The sequence below is a fragment of the Equus caballus genome, chromosome 2 (assembly GCF_041296265.1).
Source record: "Equus caballus isolate H_3958 breed thoroughbred chromosome 2, TB-T2T, whole genome shotgun sequence".
NCBI classification, from domain to species: Eukaryota; Metazoa; Chordata; class Mammalia; order Perissodactyla; family Equidae; genus Equus; species Equus caballus.
In genome coordinates this window covers 12,347,966-12,369,008 of record NC_091685.1, presented here as the reverse complement: position 1 = coordinate 12,369,008, position 21,043 = coordinate 12,347,966, and the positions used below count along the sequence as shown (strand labels likewise).

Genomic DNA, 21,043 nt, shown 5'->3' with positions numbered 1-21,043 from the left:
CCCTTTGGAAAAATACCTGATTCCAGGGCTGGAGTAGAGCCAAATGAACCTGGAACATCATCCTGTGCCAAAAAATAAGCAAGCACTCAAAGAATGAGGGGCCATGACAAAAGAACAAAGAAACCAGCTCAAAGGGGTTCCCAATACCAAATCTGGAACAACTGGAACATCAATACAAACAATAACAGTAAGGGAATATAAGCCATTAAACAAAACAGGAATCTATGTGTCCATGAAGATATAAATAAATACATGAAAAAACTGAGAGATTAATGAGTAAGAGGATTTATATAATCCCAAAGGGCCTTCCCACAAAATGCTTATTAATCACAAAAGTAAAAAGACTAATATAATAGTAAAGAAGCCTAGCAAACAAAAGTAATCAATGTTAATATCACCAGTAATAGTGAGATATAGGCCCCTAATAGGATGCACTGAGGAGGCTACAAAATCACTTTTGTGATATTCCTGCCAAATATGCATAAACTGAATTTAATCATGAGGAAACATCAGACAAACCACAATTGAGAGACATTCTACAAAATAACTGGACTGTAATATTCATAAATGTCAAGGTCACAGAAGTCAAGAGAGACTGACTTTCTGGAACTATACCAGTTTGAAGAAAACTAGAGAATAATGACTGTCAAACACAATGTATGATTCTGGACTGGATCATATTGTTATAAAGGACATTATTGGGACAATGGACAGAACTTGACTGGGATCTGAGGATGAGATGGCAATTACACATTAATGTTAATTTTCTGATTTTGATGGTTATATTGTAGTTATGTAGGAGAATGTTCTTGTTTGTGGGAAATACATACAAACAGGGTCATCATGGGTTACCATGTTGGCAACTTACTCTCAATGGCTCAAGAAAATCAAGTTATTTGTACTGTACTTGCAACTCTTCTACAAGTTTGAGATTTCCAAAATTTTTTCAAAATTAACAAAAAAGGAGAACATTGATGGGAAAGGGTAACAATGTGAATATTGTCTTCAAAACAGAGACTCTTTACTGTCAAATGATTTTCAACAAAGGTGTCGAGACAATTCAATGGTGAAAGAACAGTTCTTTTGAAAAATGCTGCTGGAACAACTGGATATCCACATGCAAAAGAATGCAGTTGGCAACATCTCTATCTCACTCTGATTGCAAAAATTAACTCAAAATGGATCAAAGACCTAAATGTAAGAGCTAAAACTATAAAACTTTTAGAAGAAAACAGGCTTAAATCTCCATGACCTTGGATTAGGCAATGGTTTCTTAGATATGACACCAAAAGCACAAAAATTAAAAAAAAAAAAAAAGATAAACTGGACTTCATCAAAATTAAAAATTTTGTGCTCAAAAGATACCATCAAGAAAGTGAAGACAACCCACAGAATGAGAGAAAAGCTTTGTAAATCATATATCTGATAAAAAAAATTTGTATCCAGAATACATAAAGAACTCTTGCAACTAAGTTATAAAAAGACAAACATCCCAATTAAAAATGGGCAAAGGATCCAAATATTTTTCCAACAAAGATATACAAATGGCCAAAAAGCACATAAAAAGATACTCAATATCATCAGCTATCAGGGAATGAAAATCAAAACCACAATGGGATACCACTTCACACCCACTAGGATGACTTTAACCAAAAAGATAGATAACAACAAGTGTTGGTAAGGATATAGAGCAATTGGAACTCTCATACACTACTGATGCAAAAGTAAAATGATGCAACTGCTTGGAAAACAGTCTGGCAGTTCCTCAAAAGGCTAAACATAGAGTCACCATATGACCCAGGAATTTCAATCTTAGCTATATATTCAAGAGAAATGAAACACACATCCACAAAAACATTTGTATATGAATGTTCACAGAAGCAGTATTTACAATAGCTAAAAATTGGAAACAACCCAAATGTCCACCAACAGATAAATGAATACATAAAATATGGCATATATCCATAACACCGAATATTATTTGGCAATAAAAAGGAATGAGATATGCTATATAACATGGATGAGCCAGGAAAACATTAGGCTAAGTGAAGGAAGTGAAAGAAGCCAGTCACGACAAACCATGTATTATGTTTCCATTGATCAGAACAGGCAAATCTATAGAGACAGAAAGTAGATTAATGGCTGCCTAGGGCGGGGTGGCGGGGGAGGGGGGTGTTAATGGGGAAAAGGGAATGACAGCTAAAGTGTGCAGGGTTTCTTTTTGAGGTAATGAAAATGTTCCAGAATTGTTTGTGGTGATGGTTACATAACTCAATGAACATACTAAAAAATATTTAATTATACGCTCTAAGTGGGTGAATTGTATGGAATGTGAATTATATTTCAATAAAGCTGTTAGTTTAAAAAAACCAAATATTGGACTTCTGAAATTATAAGATGGAGGAGAGCTTGCTATAATCCATACTTTTTTTCTAAGTGACTACTTACTTAAACCTGCCTTGTTTGAAAAGAATTTGATGTGGCATATAAAAGTAGCTATAGGAGGAACTATAATTTTGCAAAATTTATAAGGATTAACAGTTTAAATCTGTGCTATAGCTATGAAAGGTACAGAGACAAGGCATTCCTAGCACTCAAAACAGCAAATCTAGAGAGAACGACACATAGAAACACCTAACCATAACACTCAGCAGAATGAGGTAAATACTATAATAAGGCAAAAGCAAAGTATAACGAAACCCAGCAAAAGGAGCAATTGATCCCCTCCTGGGGAAACTTTAAGTTCAACCACTAAGCTTCTCAAACCTAGTCTTTACTGAACTGAGCGCCACAACCAGCAGGGCCTAACAAGAACCAATCTGGCTCCTTGAATCAGCAGGTGGATTACACTCTCATCACCAAAAGGAGTCACAGAGACTTGCTGTTGTCTATATCCCTTCTCTGGAGGAGGAGCCAGCTCTGAATGGAGTTGACCAGGCTGCATGCGGAAGCTGCTATTTACGGATAATGATAGTTCAGAGATAGCTCTACCACCAACAAACATATAATGACCATTTCACGTCTATTACAGAGGACTGCCCGTAGCCTCATTGTATTTGCTTTTATCATCTGCAGAAATATAAGAAGAATGAAATGATTACAAAGTAGTTCCTACATAAAGTTGCTAAAAGAACATAATCATAATGAACTGAAAGATCTGAAATGAATGCAATACTGGCCTATTCTACATTCTTATCTATCATCACTCCATACATATAATAAACAAATATTTATTGAAGACCTCCTATGTTCTAAAAGCTGGGAATATAGCAATGAACTAGATAAACACAGTCTCTATACTTACAGACTTTATAATTCAAAGGATAAATTTCAAGGTAATTCATTACTCTTAAAATCATGAGTATGTTCAAATTTAGCTCAACTAAACCAACCTGAGTTTTCAAACTAAATGTTTTGCTTTCTCCAGTAGTTGATCTCCATCGCTGTGTAAATTATAGAATCTACTGAACAAAAACTAAATAAAAACCTACCTTAAATAACCTTCCAATTATACGTAAATAAGCAGATGTGTATCTATACGTTGCTTCCAGATCATATTATAAATAAAGGTAAAAAACTTATAAATCACATACATTTTAAGTAGGTCAAGTGGACCATATTGAGGGAAAAGCTAATTAGGGTACATTATCTTTCAACTCCTTGACAAAGTAGTTCTTGCATCGGGTGAGCACTGCAGTGCTCAGTGATAAGTTAAACACACTTGAGCAAATACCTTCCTAAGTATCCATAAAATACCTAACACTTTTACTTCTGCTTAGTAGGCAATGAAAAGTATTTCTCTTTCCATTTTGAGAAACTATATTGCAAGTTTTTAAATATTGGCAATACAAAAAGATATTTTAAATTCTGTTTTAATTCATATGTAGATACATGAACAAACATACACACATGTATGTATGTGTGTGTATGTATGTATGTGTGTGTATACAGATGTGTATATATGCATAAAGACATCTGGAAGAATACAGAAACTATTTTTTCCCAAGTAATTTTATTAGGATTATAATGGTTTATAACATTGTGTAATTTCGCATGTAATATTATCGTTTATCAATTCCTGGATACACTTCATTGTGCTCACCCCCAGTAGTCTAATTTTTATCCATCATCATACATATGTGCCCCTGTCACCAACTATTGATAGCGCATATAACAAGGATGGGGGAAGTAACATAGGGGAGGACTTTCTTTATCTACGTACGTGTGTTTTAAAAACAACGAAAACCAAAATGATGGGTTATGAGTAATTTTTAAATTTAATTTATTGTGTTTTCTGACTTAAAAAAAATTTTTTTGCAAAAATTCACTTTGATATTTTTTAATCAAAGTATTCAGGGGCTGCAGCACTGAAAAAAATTATTTCTTTGGGGCCAGCCCCAGTGGCCTAGTGGTTAAGTTCAGGGTACTCTGCTTCAGCAGTCCAGCTTTGGTTCCTGGGCGTGGACCTACACCATTTGTCTGTCAGTGGCCATGCTGTTGGGGCGGCTCACATACAAAAAGAGGAAGATTGGTAACAGATGTTAGCTCAGGGCAAATCTTCCTCAGCAAAAAGAGGAAGATTAGCAACAGACATTAGCTCAGGGTGAATCTTCCTCAGCAAGAAAAAAATAATAGTTTATTTGGTCATAATCTACAAACAATAAGTTAAAGTATTCTATCAAAGTTAAATGTACTGAGGTTACTTACTGTAGTGCACTGTGATATGCAAAGGAATATTCCTGTTCTTACGAAATACATAGTGAGGTATTTAGGGGTTAAGGGCGAGGATGAATACAACTTATTCTCAAATAGTTCAGAAAAAAGCAATATTATTTTATATAAAGAGAAAATATGAATGATAAAGCAAATATAGAGTAAAATGTTAACAACAGGTGAACCTGAGTAAAGGATGTATAGGTGTTCTTCGTACTCTTATTTTCGCAACTTCTCTGTAAGTTTGAAATTATTTCCAAATAAAATTTTTAAAGTATTTTTTTAATTAAGAATCAGAGTTAGGTACTTATTAAAACCAGGGAGGAATGGCAGATCTCAGTCCTCATATTCTACGCTGGGATTTGACTTTATGAAGGATGGCTTTAAATCAAAAATGGAAGAAAAAAAAGCTAAAACAATATTTGAATGTATGTCCCAGTATGTGCTGGGTGTAGAAGAGGCATTCAAGCCTCTTGATTGCAAGTACCACAAAACCAGGAGCAGCGACCTTTCCCTCATTTCGGGGTCAAGTTTTAACCAACATTCTGTCTGAAACCCTAATCAAAGACATCCTTAATTCTGTAGCCCAAACATGCAGCACAGTGCCTGGTACACATTCAGTAAATGAGTTCATTCAACAAATACTGATTGAGCACCTACTTATTCTAGGGCTTTGTTTCTTTCATTCGTAAAATGCGGCTAAAGCTTTAGTACCTACATCCTACGAGAATTCAATGAGTTAATATGTGTAAACTTAAAACAGCATACGACACACAGCAATCAATAAACACTAGCTGTTAGCTAGAGGTGCTGGCTGGATGCTAAAGACAGCAACAAGACAGACAGTCCAAAGAGCAATTCAAATGAGTAAAACATACAATTACTACACTGTAGTTAAACACAGTAAAAGAGAAAGTATTCTTAAAGTATATTCAAAAGGGTGAATATTATGGTATATGACTTATATCTCAATTTTTTAAAAAGACAGAAAGAATAGGGTACCATGGAGGCCAAAATAAGGGAACTGAATCTAGAGGGAATGGAGGAAGACAAGATTTCTAGTGTCCCAGATTAAAGGAACAGCATGCATTAAAAAAAAAAAAAGTCCTAGAGAATTAAAATAACTGCCTGGCACAGAGGGAGTATGAGATGGGGAACAGTGGAAGTTCATTTCAGCCACCTGTCATCTCCTGTATTCTCATCCCAATATTGCTCTGAGCTGCCTCCCCACTAAACCATCTTCTCACTGCTCATCATTCCATTTTGTCCTCTGAAGCTTCCTCCCTGATCATTTTCCTCACCTTCTAATTAAACAAACTATTTTGTAACTTCATTATCTCCGCAGAAAGTGTTTTTTCCCACTTCCTAGCCTTCTCTGAAATCCAGCTCTCCCTGAAGGACACTACTAACCTTGCAGCCCTCTCTCTCGGAAGGCTGCTCATTTTCCCACACCTCATGTACTCTGGGCCTCTTTTCTTCCTTAGCTCTCAGTTCTCCTGGAAGGCTCTCTCTTCCTTCATTCACACCTTAAAACTGGTATTTCCTTGGCCCTCTTTTTACTCTGTACTCTCATCTACTCCCAGAGCTTCAAATACTACCTATACTCTGATACCAAAACATTTATTACTACAAAGTCTTTTCTAAATTTCTGATTGTCCAAGAGAAGACACCTAAAATGTGTCAGGCACTGTAGCAGTCACAGCAAATTAGACCAATGGTTCTCACACTTTAACGTGCTTACATATCACCCAAGGATCTTGTAAAATGTAGAGTATGGTTAGAACGGGATGAGTTGGAACCTGGATTCTGCATTTCTAACAAGCTCCCAGGTGCTGCCAAGGCTGCCAGTCCAAAATTTGAGCAGCAAGGAGCTTACAGATTCTCTCCAAAAAAGAGTCTATGGGGTAAAAAAAAAAATTAGGCGAGTAGAGTAGCTAAACTACAGTAGATTAAATACATACAACGCTTCACTCCCTCTATAAATCACTCCAAATTGTCAATAAAATATATTTTTAAAAGTATAATCACACAATAACAAAGAGATCAGGGGAGGAAACAATAGCAGATGATAACACGACTTTAATACAGGAAAAGCAACCAGATGAATGTGACTTGGTATAGTGTAAAAACTGAAACCTAACCCTGAAGAGAGAAAGTCCAGCAGAAAAGCAATCTGATTCACACCACTGTACTCTGGAAAAACCAGGAACTGGAGACATAAGGCATCTCTGAAGGGAGGACTGAGGGATAGGGCTGAAAACAGGAGCTGAAACAGCTGAAAGTCTATAGAAAGAGCAGTTGGAGCCCCAGTTCTCCTCCCCAACCCACAAACAACCAAACAACTCCTGCTGCCCTACTCTAGACAAAGGTTGCCTGTCAACTCATCAGCCCAGAGAAACAACGAGAGAGAGACTGGACTTAGGGAACACCAAGCACAGCTGGGACTAACGGCAAGCCCCTTACTGAAAACAACAGAACTAAGGAAACGTCTACTAAACAGGTAGATGCCCCAACCCCGTTCCCCACTTCTGTTCTCTGAACACTGAGCCACCAAGCTTGTATCTCCAGGCAGGAGTTAGGGAGATTTTTCTCTGGAGAAACTGACAAGACCCCCCAAAAGATCTAAAAATATGGATATTTGGGGGTTACCAAGGCAAAAGATATTCATAATCTGTCACCTTTCAGAAAGCCTTCAGTTTAATACATCCTGTCCATTTACATGGAGCTTCAAATCAGCTTTTTAGTATCTCCTTCTTAAATAAGAACAAACCCTTTAAAAAGGAAGGAAATTCTGACACATGCTACAACATGGATGAATGTTGAAGACATGTCCTCATGAAGACATGAAGACCTTGAAGAAAAAGCCAGTCACAAAAGGACAAATATTGTATAGTTTCTCTTACATGAGGTTCCTAGAGTAGACAAATTCATAGAGACAGAAAGTAGAATGGTGGCTGCCAGGTGCTGGGAGGAAAGGAAGTGGGGAGTTAGTGTTTAATGGGTACAGAATTTCAGGTAGGTAAGATGAAAAAATTCTGAAGATGAATGAATGGTTGCACAACAATGTGAATGTACTTAATGCCACAGAACTGTATACTTAAAAATGGTTAAAACGATAAATTTTGCTAGGTAAATTTACCATAATCAAAAAAAAAAAAGAACAAACCACAAGACATTTGAGGAAAGCCATCAACATTAAAGAACACCAAAACAAATGGAAAAAAAAGAACTTACGAGTAAACAAAGAATTCAAGGAGAAGAAAACTTCACACACAAAAAAGTATAATATCCTCGGAAATATTGCATCTATGAAACAGAAACAAGATGTATAACAAAGTAACACTGAAAAACAAAAGCTCTTTTATATTAAAATTATGATAGAGGGTTTTTAAAAAACCTTAATTTACAAGCTGGCAGGCAGACTTGAGGAAATCTCCCATGAAGTGGAACAAAAAGAGAAAGTAATGAAAAATAGAAGAAAAGAGAGAATTAGAGGATAAACCCAGAAGATCCAACATTGAACTAATAGAAGTTCCAGAAAGCAGAAAGAGAGAAACTATTAAAATAAGAAAAAATTTTCAAAAATGAAGTACATACATTTCCAGGATGAAAGTACTCACAGAGTATGCCACACAATGAACGAAAAAGACCCACATCAAGGCACATCTCTGTGCAATTTCACATCAGCAATAAAGAAAAGGTCCTAAAATCTAGCATAAGGGAAAAAAGGTCACAAAGGACTAAGGCCTAGAATGTCTTTGGATTCCTCAACAGCAACACTGGAAACTAACACCACCAGAGAAAAATCTTCAAATTCTGAGGGAAAATTATTTTCAACTTAGAATTATGTGTCACGTCAAATTATCAATTACATATGAGGATAGAACTGACATTTTCAGACATACAAAGTCTCAAACAGCTTATATCTTGGCATCATTCTTAGGAAGCTCCTGAACATGTGCTCTACTAAAATGAAGAAATATGCCTAGAAAAGAAGATGGTGCAGGATTCAGGAAAATGGATGCCAACACAGGAGAGAGCAAAGGCAATCCCCTGGGATAATGGTGAACAGGAGTACCAGGATATCAACTGAAAACAATAGTTGGGATTCTAGCAAGAGAATGAAGGGCGACTTAAGGGGTCTGTTGAAGTAAAAAAAGATAGAAATGATAGATTATCTGATGTTTAACCATACTGAGATGAGTTTTATAGTTCTGTCAAAAAGTATGGGGTTGGCGGGGCTGGCCCCGTGGCCGAGTGGTTAAGTTCGAGCGCTCCGCTGCAGGCAGCCCAGTGTTTCGTTAGTTCGAATCCTGGGCGCGGACGTGGCACTGCTCATCAAACCACGCTGAGGCAGCGTCCCACATGCTGGAAGGACCCACAACCAAGAATATACAACTATGTACCGGGGGACTTTGGGGAGAAAAAGGAAAAAAATAAAATCTTTAAAGAAAAAAAAAGTATGGGGTTGGGGGCTGGCCTCGTGGTCAAGTGGTTAAGTTTGTGCGCTCCACTTCAGTGGCCCGGGTTTTGCTGGTTCAGATCCTAGGCACAGACCTAGCACTGCTCATCATGGCCTGATCATGGCGCCATCCCACATAGCAAAGCCAACTGGAATATACATCTACGTACTGGGGGGCTTTGGGGAGAGGAAAAAGAAAAAAAAGTATGGGAATAATACTGTGACAAGTACCTTAAAAAATCCGGTAAATGTTTAAAAACTAAGGCAATTACTAATTCCAAGAAAAAAGCAAATGTAATAATTATATACTAATGACTTGTCTGTGAACAGTTTTACATAATCATAATATTGTAAACACTAAAAGATAATTTAAGAAACAATTACAATTGTGATATAAATATACTGAGAAAACGGGTAAAGGGAAAGAGTGTGTATGGTATAAGAAAACTAAATCCCCAACTTCCTTAGAAGGAATAAATAATGTCAAAAATGAGAAAATGTAAAAGAGTAGTATAAGCATATTATGAAAAATAGGGAGGTAAAAAGCAGAAGAAAAGCTGAGTTAAGCGTTGCCTCTGTAGATTAGAAACCGGAGATGGAGAGAGGAGGGCAGGGAGCTGCTGTTTTTCTTTCACTATAAACCTTTAAGCACCTTTTGACTTTTTAAACTATGAACATGTATTGCTTTGATAAAAATAAAAATTAAATTAAAAGAAACCCAGGTTTATTCTAGTTCTGCTGCTTAAACGAGATTTGGTAAATTATCTCACCTCTCTAAGCCTTAGGTTCAATGATACGTTAAAGCCAACACATAAAGGCTAGTGAGAGTTGACTGTTAAATTTTCAGGAATTTTGCAAGCCATTGTTATACAGTCATTATCAAAAACTAAATCATACAAATGCACAATTAAATAAAATATACTAAAAATAAAGGTAATAAGCACAAAATTCATCACTTCCTGAATATTTTACTACACCATATTTAACTATGTCTTTATAGTTATTTACATCTACTGTATTTATGTAGTAGAAATACTTTGTGCTACTGCACATCTCTTTCAAACTCTGCATTCGGTATACGACATTGGTAGCTTGAAATCAGCCACAATGGGAGTAATTACACTTCAGAAATCAGCAAACACTACGAATCAGAGCTTGATTTACTGTTGTATTGATTATCTACCAGAGATCATCAAACTATGGCCCTCTGCCTGGTTTTGTACAGTGTAGAAGAATGGCTTCTATATTTTTAAATGGTTGGAAATACACACACACACACACACACACACACACAAAGAATATGCAACAGAGACCATATGTGGCCTACAAAGCCTAAAGTATTTACTATCTGGCTCTTTACAGAAAAAGTATGTCCATCTCTGATCTAGACTTAAGAAAGTGATAGAGAAAATGTTACTGGAGTAGAATAATCTTAATTCCATGGCTGCAGCTTCAGTGTAACAAGAAATTATATGATACTCAAAAAACAAATATATCTTCCTCACCAAACCGATTACTCCTATCTACTCTATCCTAATAAAGAACATCACTATGCATTTGTCAAAACTCATAGAATTGTACACCAAGAGTCGATTTTACTACGTGTAATTTTTGAATTTTCTTTAAATTACATGTGTAACTTTTTAAATGAAAATGACTTGCTTCAACTCCCTAGAGATTCTGATTCAGTTGATCCAGAATGAAACCTGGGCATCTGTGTTTTTTAAACACAAATGGTAATTCTGATTTAAACGGGGATGAGAACCCAGTTTCGAATCCCACAAACATGTGCTGACTTCTATGCTTACTCCAACACTCTCCCTGTTCTTTCACCTCTGAGACCTCCAGTTCCTCAAACTCATTACTTCCTATAAGACGCCGGTCTTCACTCCCTCTCTACCTCAACTAATACCCTCATTTCTTTTGTCCCTCTTATCCTCCTTTCAACTGCGCCTGCCTGGCAAGACTCCAGCCACAGTTCAATCCATTTTCATGCTTTTTCTGCCCTGTCCTTAGGCTGCTGCGGGGCGGGGGGGGGGGGGAAGCTACACCATCTTCAGTTTGGTTTCACTAGCAATGGTCTCCAATCACAAGCAGACTCTCAACGCAATCCAAAAATCTTTCCCCTCTCTCCCACTCTTCACTCGGCTATTTCAAACCTTCTCACCCTTCCTCAAACATCATATTCCACCTCTCCTCACTCATTTTTGGTAGCTCCTGTTTCACCTCCTACATAACAGAGAAAATACAGACTGTGAGTAGAGAGCTACTTCAGTTTGCTGCCATTCACCGACAAATTTATGTGCCTCTACATCCATTTTTTCTTTCTTCTCTAAATTACTCACTCTACCAAATGCTCTGGATCTCAACTCCTTTCACCACCAGAGGGACCACAGTCCTCCAATACCCTATTCCTACCCTCTAGCCTCTCCTGCTTTACTGGCTCCTTTCCTACAAGCTCATAAATATGCCCAAATTACTCAACTACAGGTCCCCTGACAGAAGTGGCTCCTTTGGGTTATAAACTCTTTTGAAGAGCTGATGAAAGCTTTAAGGCTTCTCTCCAGACAAATGTACATATACACAAAGTTTGCATATAATACTGGGAGAGGGAGGTCCATAAATCCTAGGTTAACACTATAACTTCTACTATCTTTTCTCCTTCATACCCAAGCTTTTTCAAAGAGCCGTACACTGCCTCTCTCCTCTTAAATTCCCTCCTGCATCCAGTGCAATCCTGCCTCACAACTCCACTGAAACCACTCTTGCCAAGGTCAGGGATGCTGTTGCTAAATTCAGGAGACACTTATCAGTCCTTTAGCAGTAGCATTTGATACTGCTAACAATTCTCTCCTTTTTGAAACACCCTCTTTACTCAGCATCTGAGACCCTACAAAAAGTACAAAATACTTTTTCCATCTCTCTGGCCATTCTTTCTGTCATAGGCTCCTTTTCCCAGGCCAGATGGGGGTTATCATCAAGGATCTATCTTTGGTTGCCTCCTCACCCCACCACTCCACACCAACGACATCACAAACTGGCAGCCATAAGGCTGATTTTAGCGGTCAGAACTGTACTGTTTTGACCTTGCAGCGAGTATTTTCCCCCCAACTCCATGAACCATGAACAGAAGAACAGACAAACAAAATGTGGTATATAAATATAACAGAATATTATTCAGCCTTAAAAAGGAATTAAATTTTCAGACAGGCTACAACATGAATGAATATTGAAAACATTATGCTAAGTGAAACAAGCCAGACAAATATTGTATGATTCAACTTATATGAGGTACCTAGAATAGGCAAATTCATAGAGACAGGAAGTAGAACAGAGGTTACCAGGAGCTGTGGGGTGAGGAGAATGGGGAATTATTGTTTATAGGTACTGAGTTTCTGTTAGGAATGATGAAAAGTTCTGGAAATGGATAGTGGTAATGGTTGCACAACATTCTGAAGGTACTCAATGCCACCAAATTGCACACTTAAAAGTGGTTAAAATAGGGGCCAGCCCGGTGGCGCAGCAGTTAAGTGCACAGGTTCTGCTTCAGCGGCCTGGGGTTCGCCGGTTTGGATCCCAGGTACGGACATGGCACTGCTTGGCAAGCTGTGGTAGGCGTCCCACATATAAAGTAGAGGAAGATGGGCACAGATGTTAGTTCAGGGCCAGTCTTCCTCAGCAACAAAGAGAAGGACTGGCGGCAAATGTTAGCTTAGGGCTAATCTTCCTCAAAAAAAAAAAAAAGGTTAAAATAATATATTTTATATTGTATATATTAAAACAATAACTCCACAACCCGAATCTTTTCTTTTTGTCTTCCTACACAGTATCAAATAAATGGTTAGGGTGATTTTTACTAAAATAGTCATGACATAGATAACACACTGTTCTCTTGATATAGTGCAGCAGTTTTTAAAGTGTGGTCCACTTTCAAAGTGGGGTCCTTGGGAGCCCCTGAGACTTTTTCAGGGGCTCCAGAAGGTCAAAATCATTTTCATATTAATATTTGCCATTTTCACTGTTACGGCTCACTTACTGTGTGAAAGCATCTTGGATAAAGGATAAATCAGAGCAGTGGCATCCAACTGTACTATTTCACTATTTCATCAGAATAGTCACTCTATTCTTCACTATCACACACTTGGAGTTTTAAAAAGAAGTGAGTGATACTTAAAAATGTCCAATATGAAGCAGTAAAAAATTAATTTTATTAAATCTCTAGCTTTATTTTATTATTAGAACATAGAAATTCTTAAATTTTACAAATCTTGACCCTTGAGCACACATCTTAAAATTTTAATATTCTGTGTGACAAAATGAAAAATGCACATAAGCAGTTCTGCACAATGCAACATAATGGTTATCTTGAAGAAGAACACTTCTGTGATTCACTTGTAAGCTACTTTCTTCATGGAACTCTACTTTTACTTAGAAGAATGACTAACAACCTACAACTATTCAGACTTGGGGATACGGCAGACATTTTCCTTAAAAATGAACAAAGTAAGCCTGTCACCTTGCAGAAAACTATGGACAATATTTGTTGCCACTGATCAAATCAAGCTTTCAAAAGAATATTATAATTTTGCAAAACTTGAAAGCTTCCCAATAACTTAATATTTTTTTTGCTGAGATTAACAGTGGTATTAACATGATTGCTTAACATTGCAGAAGGAAATATGAAAACATTTGGAAGACCCACATAATTCAGTCAACCAATATTTTCAAAAAGATTGCTATAAATTGAATGTTTATATCCCTCCAAAATTCACATGTTAAATACTAACGCCCAGTGTGATGGTAATTGGAGGTGGGGTCTTTGAGAGGTGATTAGGCCATGAGGGTGGAGGCTACATAAATTCGATTAGTGCCCTTCTGAAAGAGACCCCAGAGAGCTCCCTCGCCCCTTCTACCATGTGAGGACACAGCAAGAACACAGCCATCTATGAACCTGGAAATGAAGCCTTACCAGACACCAAATCTTGACCATGGACCTCTCAGCTTCCAGAACTGTGAACAGTAAATTTCTGCTGTTGAAAAGCCACACAGTCTACAGTATTTTTGTTTATAGTAGCCCAAGTGGACTACAACAAGGACCAGTACATGATGTTACAAAATCACGCATGGGTAAGAAACTCATTCAAGTGCAAGACAGACCAATGGATTTTCACATAGAGTATGAAAGCTTCTTTGATATGGTTTCTAATTCTACATTTCAACTAACTTTTAAAATACTACCACTTGTCAAGTTTTGGTGTAGTATCAAGAAGAACTTAAATATTAATATTAATCAATATTAAAATACCCCTCCCTTTTGCGACTACATATTATAAGGCTAGATTTTTCTTTGCAGACTTCAAAACAACTTATCACGACAGATTGAAAGAAGCAGATATGAGAATCCATACGTCTTTTATTAAACCAGACAGTAAAGAGATTTGAAAAAAATGTAAACCAATGCCATTCTTCTAACTAAGTTTTGGAAATCAAATTATTTTTCATTAAAAACATGTCATTTGTGTCATATGTAATAGGTTTTTTACTGTTATTTTAAGAATAAAATAAACATGTTTAAATTTTCTCAGTTTTAATTTCTAGTAATAGTCAATAACAATAGATATAACTCACATAAACAAAAACTCTTTAAGGTCTTCAATAATATTTAAGAGTGTAAAGCATCCCAAAACCAACAAGTTTGAGAACTGCTGATCTAGTCAGACCTTTGTTTCAAAAAGAGATTTTTTTTCATTACCACCCTTTGGTCAAGTTCAAAAAGGGTTTATGTACAACTGAATTGCACCCTGAAACCAAAAAAAAGGCTAGGATAAAGAATAGGCTCAGGTTCTGATCCTACAACTTATTCAGAAGGATGTATTTGTTAAGGAACAAAACAGGCTCAGTGAAAGGGATCAGAATACGCCACCTTGAAATATGCCACTTTGGCATAAGGATTATTTTGAGCTGAAGGCAAATAAAAGACAGCAAACACAGGAGGAACTCTCTGTCTTCCCCCTTTCTGTCTAAGAGCAGGGCCTATATATCCATTTGTAAAGGAGTCTCCCTCTCCCATACCAGGAAGAGGAAAATGACTTAGTCACTGGAGATGAGACAGCACTAACTTGAGTCTGCATAAACAAATCTTACTAAAATAACCCTTGTTGTCCATTAGTTTCTCCCATATATTTACCTTCCCACAATCTACTGCTCCTAGAAGACCAGTTTTCCTTTGTCTAGTCACCTCTCCACAATTTATTACCCTTTGTTAAAATGGTATACAAGCTCTCACTGGTTTTTTGAAAATATAAACAAAATAGACAACCTTTAGCTAGACTCACCAAGAAAAAGAGAGGACTCAAATAAATAAAATCAGAAATGAAAAGAGGAGACATTATACCTGATAGCACAGCAATATGAAGGATCCTAGGAGATTACTGTGAACAACTATATGCCAAAAAATTGGACAACCTAGAAGAAATGGATAAATTCCTAGAAACACACAACCTATCAAAACTAAATCACGAAGAAATAGAAAATCTGAACAGACCAATTACTAGTAAGGGGACTGAATCAGTAATCAAAAACCTCATGACAAAGTCAGTCCAGGACCAGATGGCTTTAACGGTAAATTCTACCAAACATTAGAAGAAGAAAACATGGGGTGTGTGTGTGTCTGTGTGTGTGTGTGTGTCTGTGTGTACACAGAATATTATTCAGCCATAAAAAAGGAAATCCTGCCATTTGTGACAACATGAATGGACCTTGAGGGCATTATACTACAGTCATGAGCAGCATAGTGATCTTTCAGCCAACAACGGACCACATATATGATGGTGGTCTCATAAGGTTAGTATCATATTGCCTAGGTGTATAGTAGGCCATGTCATTTAGGTTTGTGTAAGTACACCCTATGATGTTCACACAACAATGAAATTGCCTAACAATGCATTTCTTAGAACATATCCTTGTCACTAAGCAACTGCATTACTGTAATTGAAATAAGTCAGACAGAGAAAGACAAAGACAAATACTGTAGGATCTCATTTATATGTGGAATCTTAAAAAAAAAAACAAAACTGAGGCCAGCCCCAGTAGCCTAGTGGTTAAGTTCAGCACACTCCACCTTAGTGGCCCAAGTTCAGTTCCCAGATGTGGATCTACACCACTCATCTATTGGTGGCAATGCCGTAGCGGCAGCACATACAAAATAGAGGAAGACTGGCAACAGGTATTACTTAAGGGTGAATCTTCCTAAGCAAAAAAAAAAAAAAAAAAAAAAAAAGGGACTCACAGATACAGAGAACAGATTGGTAGTGCGAGGCAGGCAAAATGAATAAAGGTGGTTAAAAGGTACAAACTTCCAGTTATAAAATAAATAAGTGCTAGGGATGTATTATACAGCATGGAAACTATAGTTAATAATATTGCATTATATATTTGAAAGTTGCTAAGAGTAAGTCTTAAAAAGTTGTCATCACACACAAAAAATTTAACTATATGTGGTAAGGAATGTTAACTAGACTTAGTGTGGTGAACACTCTGCAACACATACATCTATTAAATCATTACGTTGTACACCTGAAAGTAATATAACGTTATATGTCAATTATATCTCAAGAAAAAAAAGGATATACAAGCTCTCAAGCCTAACTGCTTCTTTGGGTTTTCACTTCTTTTCTGTGAAGCTCCAGTATATATGAGTAATAAAACTTTTCTCCTGTTAATCAGTCTTTTGTCAGTTTAATTTGTAGGTCCCAGTAAATGAACCTATAAGGGTAGAGGAAAAGGGGTTTTTTCCTCCCCTATACTCAGCAAAGGTGACATACTAGCCACCACAACTATTTATTAGCCATTCACAGGATATTTCAGTTATCACTAAACTAGACCTGAATAACACATGCAGAACCAAAATGGCAAACATAAAAGCAGTCATCTCTATATTAGGAAAAAAGTCTCTAACACTTATAGTTTAGTCAGCTGTTACTGGTAGTTTAGTATAACTAGAGTTTAACATAACTAGTATAAATAGCGAACTAGTAGATCAAAAATTGTCTTTAATTTCATAAAGAAAAATAAAAAATTAAAAAACTACTAATTTGTATTTCCTTCTTGTCGTTAACTCATTTAAGCCACATTTAGTTACTCATTCTGATCAAACAGCTGAAAAGAAAGACAGGAATTTGCAACGCCCTTTTAATATCTCCCTTTCCTTCTCTACTTACATTTGTTTTTTTTTTTTTAATTCTTAATAATTACCCTCCAAATAGTAAATCCTATCTTCCACAAATATCCTTGACATAAATTCTCAGTTTATGAAAAATATTTCATTCATATAAACCTTTGCTATATGGTATTGAGGGTACTGTATTCAAATACTACGTACATAAAGAGATTATCCTGTTAAGTATTGTCAAAGGCAAATGATGCCGTCAAAGACACATGACAAACCTTAAACATCTCATCAAATGATACATTTTGACTACTTGAAAAGAAAGTTTTAACCATGCTACCGTGACTGACCACATTAGTAGAAAGGTATTCTGAATTTCTGAAAATATTAAACCAGCTTTTACTAAACACTGCTGAGGAACCAGGGAACAAGAAAAAAAACCCAGTACATATATTTGTGAATAACCAGAAATTATATAAGGTTTTAAATGCAAAAATAATAAAACTAAATAATTTTATTAAAAATATTTCCTAAACTCACAAATCTATTTTATTTTAGCAGAATAAAAACAAAAAGAATTAGAACTATCCTTGATGTTATGATATAATCTTAGACATAGAAAAATGCTTGGAAAAAAATGACTGGTTGATGAGGCTATCCAGAGGGAAAAAGCAACTATCTTCAGGGGAAAGAAAAAATTTTATTTAAATTACGTTTTCAGCTTGTTGAAAGCCTAAAAATAAAATATGGAAATAGGAGGGGAAAAAAATAACACTTCACCTCTCTAAAAGCGAAAGAATTGACAGCTTTAACCAACTTCTTTTCAAAAGACAATGATTAAACAAAATTTCCCCCCAGCACCAGTGAGCTGCCACATTCAAATGCGGACTTCACCGACTATTTGGCATGCAGCATTGAATCACAGGACAATGTTGCTCATGCATGGACAAATGCATTTTTCCCCACTGAAATGATTTCTCTGTAGCATGCTCATTAATAACACTAACCCTGTCCTATGTCCCAACAACCAACCAGCTTCGTGAGCTAAATCCCAATCCCAAATCAGATGCCGTCGGCAAAAGTAATCTTTGAATAAAAATAGTACAACAGCCAATCACAACACAGACTTTGGATCGTATGTTACTGACGTTGAGACAGAAAACTGTCCAGTTTCCAGTACATAGTTTTAGTTGAGCTTCTTGGCTCAGCAAAATTGAAGCTTGATCTTATCTTTGGAGACATACATGATATTTTCCAAAATTATAACGCTGATTTTTTTTCTTTGAAAATATGTTCTAAAAGACTGTCTCACAACCAAAACAAACAATGATTTCAATAATTAGGAGCAATAACATTAATTAACTAAAAGTTAAAACATTTAAGTTGAAATAGTAATGTGATTTTCCCTCCCTCTGTGCCTTTCCGCAAGACAGAGTTCCTTCAGATTTCAATTAATTTTGACACTGCCTTTTTCGCCTATTCAAATGATATAATTTAGGCAAACAGCAATTGCTTCAGTTAAAGCTAACTGCTTTGAAGATTCCAAAAATGCTAATAATAACTTCCTCTTGATAGCAATGAATTCATTTGTATTTTCAAGGACTTCTCCAATTGGAGTATAGGATGATTAAGGCATGATAAGTTTTAGACATATTCCATTCAAATAAATAGAATACTGTCTCTTAGCATTGCTCACAAACACATAAATGGAACTGAATTTTTTTTAAGTCTATCCTTCTCACAGATTACTAATCACTGGTGAATGAAAGCTACTGGTCTAAAGTAAAATCTGGCTTGGCCATAACCTAACAATGTAATTTTGTTCAATCCTCCTAAACTCTTTTGTCTGCTTACCTATAAAATGTTTGACTACATCTAAATACTCCCTCCTGTCTAATTGTTATGGGCCCTTGTATTTGGCCATCCAAGAGAGACAGTATCCTAGCCAGGTTTCACCGGAATACCAGAAAGTTCATTAAAACTTTGCTAGGCACAATGAGCCATATTCTCAACTAGTAAGCTAAACACAATTATGAAGACTACAAAGCATTTGTGTTTTCATAAAAAGAATAACCATAACCAAAAAAAATACCCTTAATAACATTTTTTTTAAGTGAATAACAAAACTGAAGAAAACTAGGATTAGACATTCAAGAAGAGCATGGGGGAAGAGTAGCAAGACAGAGGAGGAAACACCTCCCAACTCACTGCAGGAGGCCAGTGTTACCCTGATGCCAATACCAGAAAAAAGATAACACAAGAGAAGAAAATTACAGACCAATATCCCTTATGAATACAAACACAAAAATCTTCAACAAAATACTAGCAAACCAACTCCAGCAACACATAAAAAGGATTATACACCATGGCCGAGTGAGATCTATTTCAGGAATGTAAGGTTGGTTCAACAAACAAAAATTAATCAATGTAATACACCATATTAATGGAATAATAGAATAAAAGTCTGATCATCACGATAGGTGCAGAAAAAGCATTTAACAAAAGCAAACACCCTTTCATGATAAAAACACTCAACAAACGGAATAGAAGTTCCTCAACCTGATAAAGGGCATCTACAAAAAACTCACAGCCAACATCATACTTAATGGTGAAAGACTGATTGCTTTCCCCTAAGATCAGGAACAGTACAGGGAGGCTTCCTCTCTGCTTCTACTCAACACTGTCCTGGAGGTGCTAGCCAGGGCAATTAGGGAAGTAAAATAAAGAAAAGGCATCCAGATTACAAAGGAAGAAGTAAAACTATATGTCTATATAGAGAGAGAAAAATTACAACAAATACACACACAAAAAAACCTCTTAGAGGGGCTGGCCCCGTGGCCGAGCGGTTAAGTTCGCGCGCTCCGCTGCAGGCGGCCCAGTGTTTCGTTGGTTCGAATCCTGGGTGCGGACATGACACTGCTCATCAAACCACGCTGAGGCAGCGTCCCACATGCCACAACTAGAAGTACCCACAACAAAGAATATACAACTATGTACCGGGGGGCTTTGGGGAGAAAAAGGAAAAAATGAAATCTTTAAAAAAAAAAAAAAAAACCTCTTAGAGCTAATAAACAAGCTCAGCAAGATTGCAAGATAAAAGATCAATATACAAAAATCAATTAATTTCTATACACTAGCAATGAACAATTCAAAAATGAAATTAAGAAAACAATTCTATTTACAATAGCCCCAGAGAGAATAAAATATTGACTAGGCATTTCAGCAAAGAAGATATAAAAATGTTCAATAAGCACATGAAAAAAATGCTCAACATCATTAGTCATTAGGGAAATGCAAATCAAAACCATGAGATACCACTTCACACTCGATAGGATAGCTATAATCAAAAAGATAGATAATAAGTGTTGATAAGGATGTAGAAAAAGTGGAACCCTCATATATTGGTGGAGGGATGTAAATCATGCAGCCACTGTGGGAAATAGTTTGGCAGTTCCTCAAAAATTAAACATCAAGTTACCACATGACCCAGCAATTCCACTCCTAGGTATATACCCAAGGGAACTGAAAATGTATGTCCAGACAAAAACTTGGACATAAATGTTCATAACAGCATTCTTAATAATAGCTGAAAAGTGGAAACATTCAAATATCTATCAACTGATGAATGGATAAACAAATATGGTGCATCCATAAAGTGGAAAATTATTCAGCCATAGAAAAAAATGAAGTACAGATACATG

At 36.4% G+C, this 21,043-nt stretch overlaps 1 protein-coding gene across 8 annotated transcripts in view; it reads right to left on the bottom strand.

Moving 5' to 3' along the window:
- PIK3R3 (phosphoinositide-3-kinase regulatory subunit 3) overlaps window positions 1–21,043 on the bottom strand; it is a 108,977-nt gene that overhangs the window by 53,570 nt on the left and 34,364 nt on the right. The window lies entirely within an intron of this gene.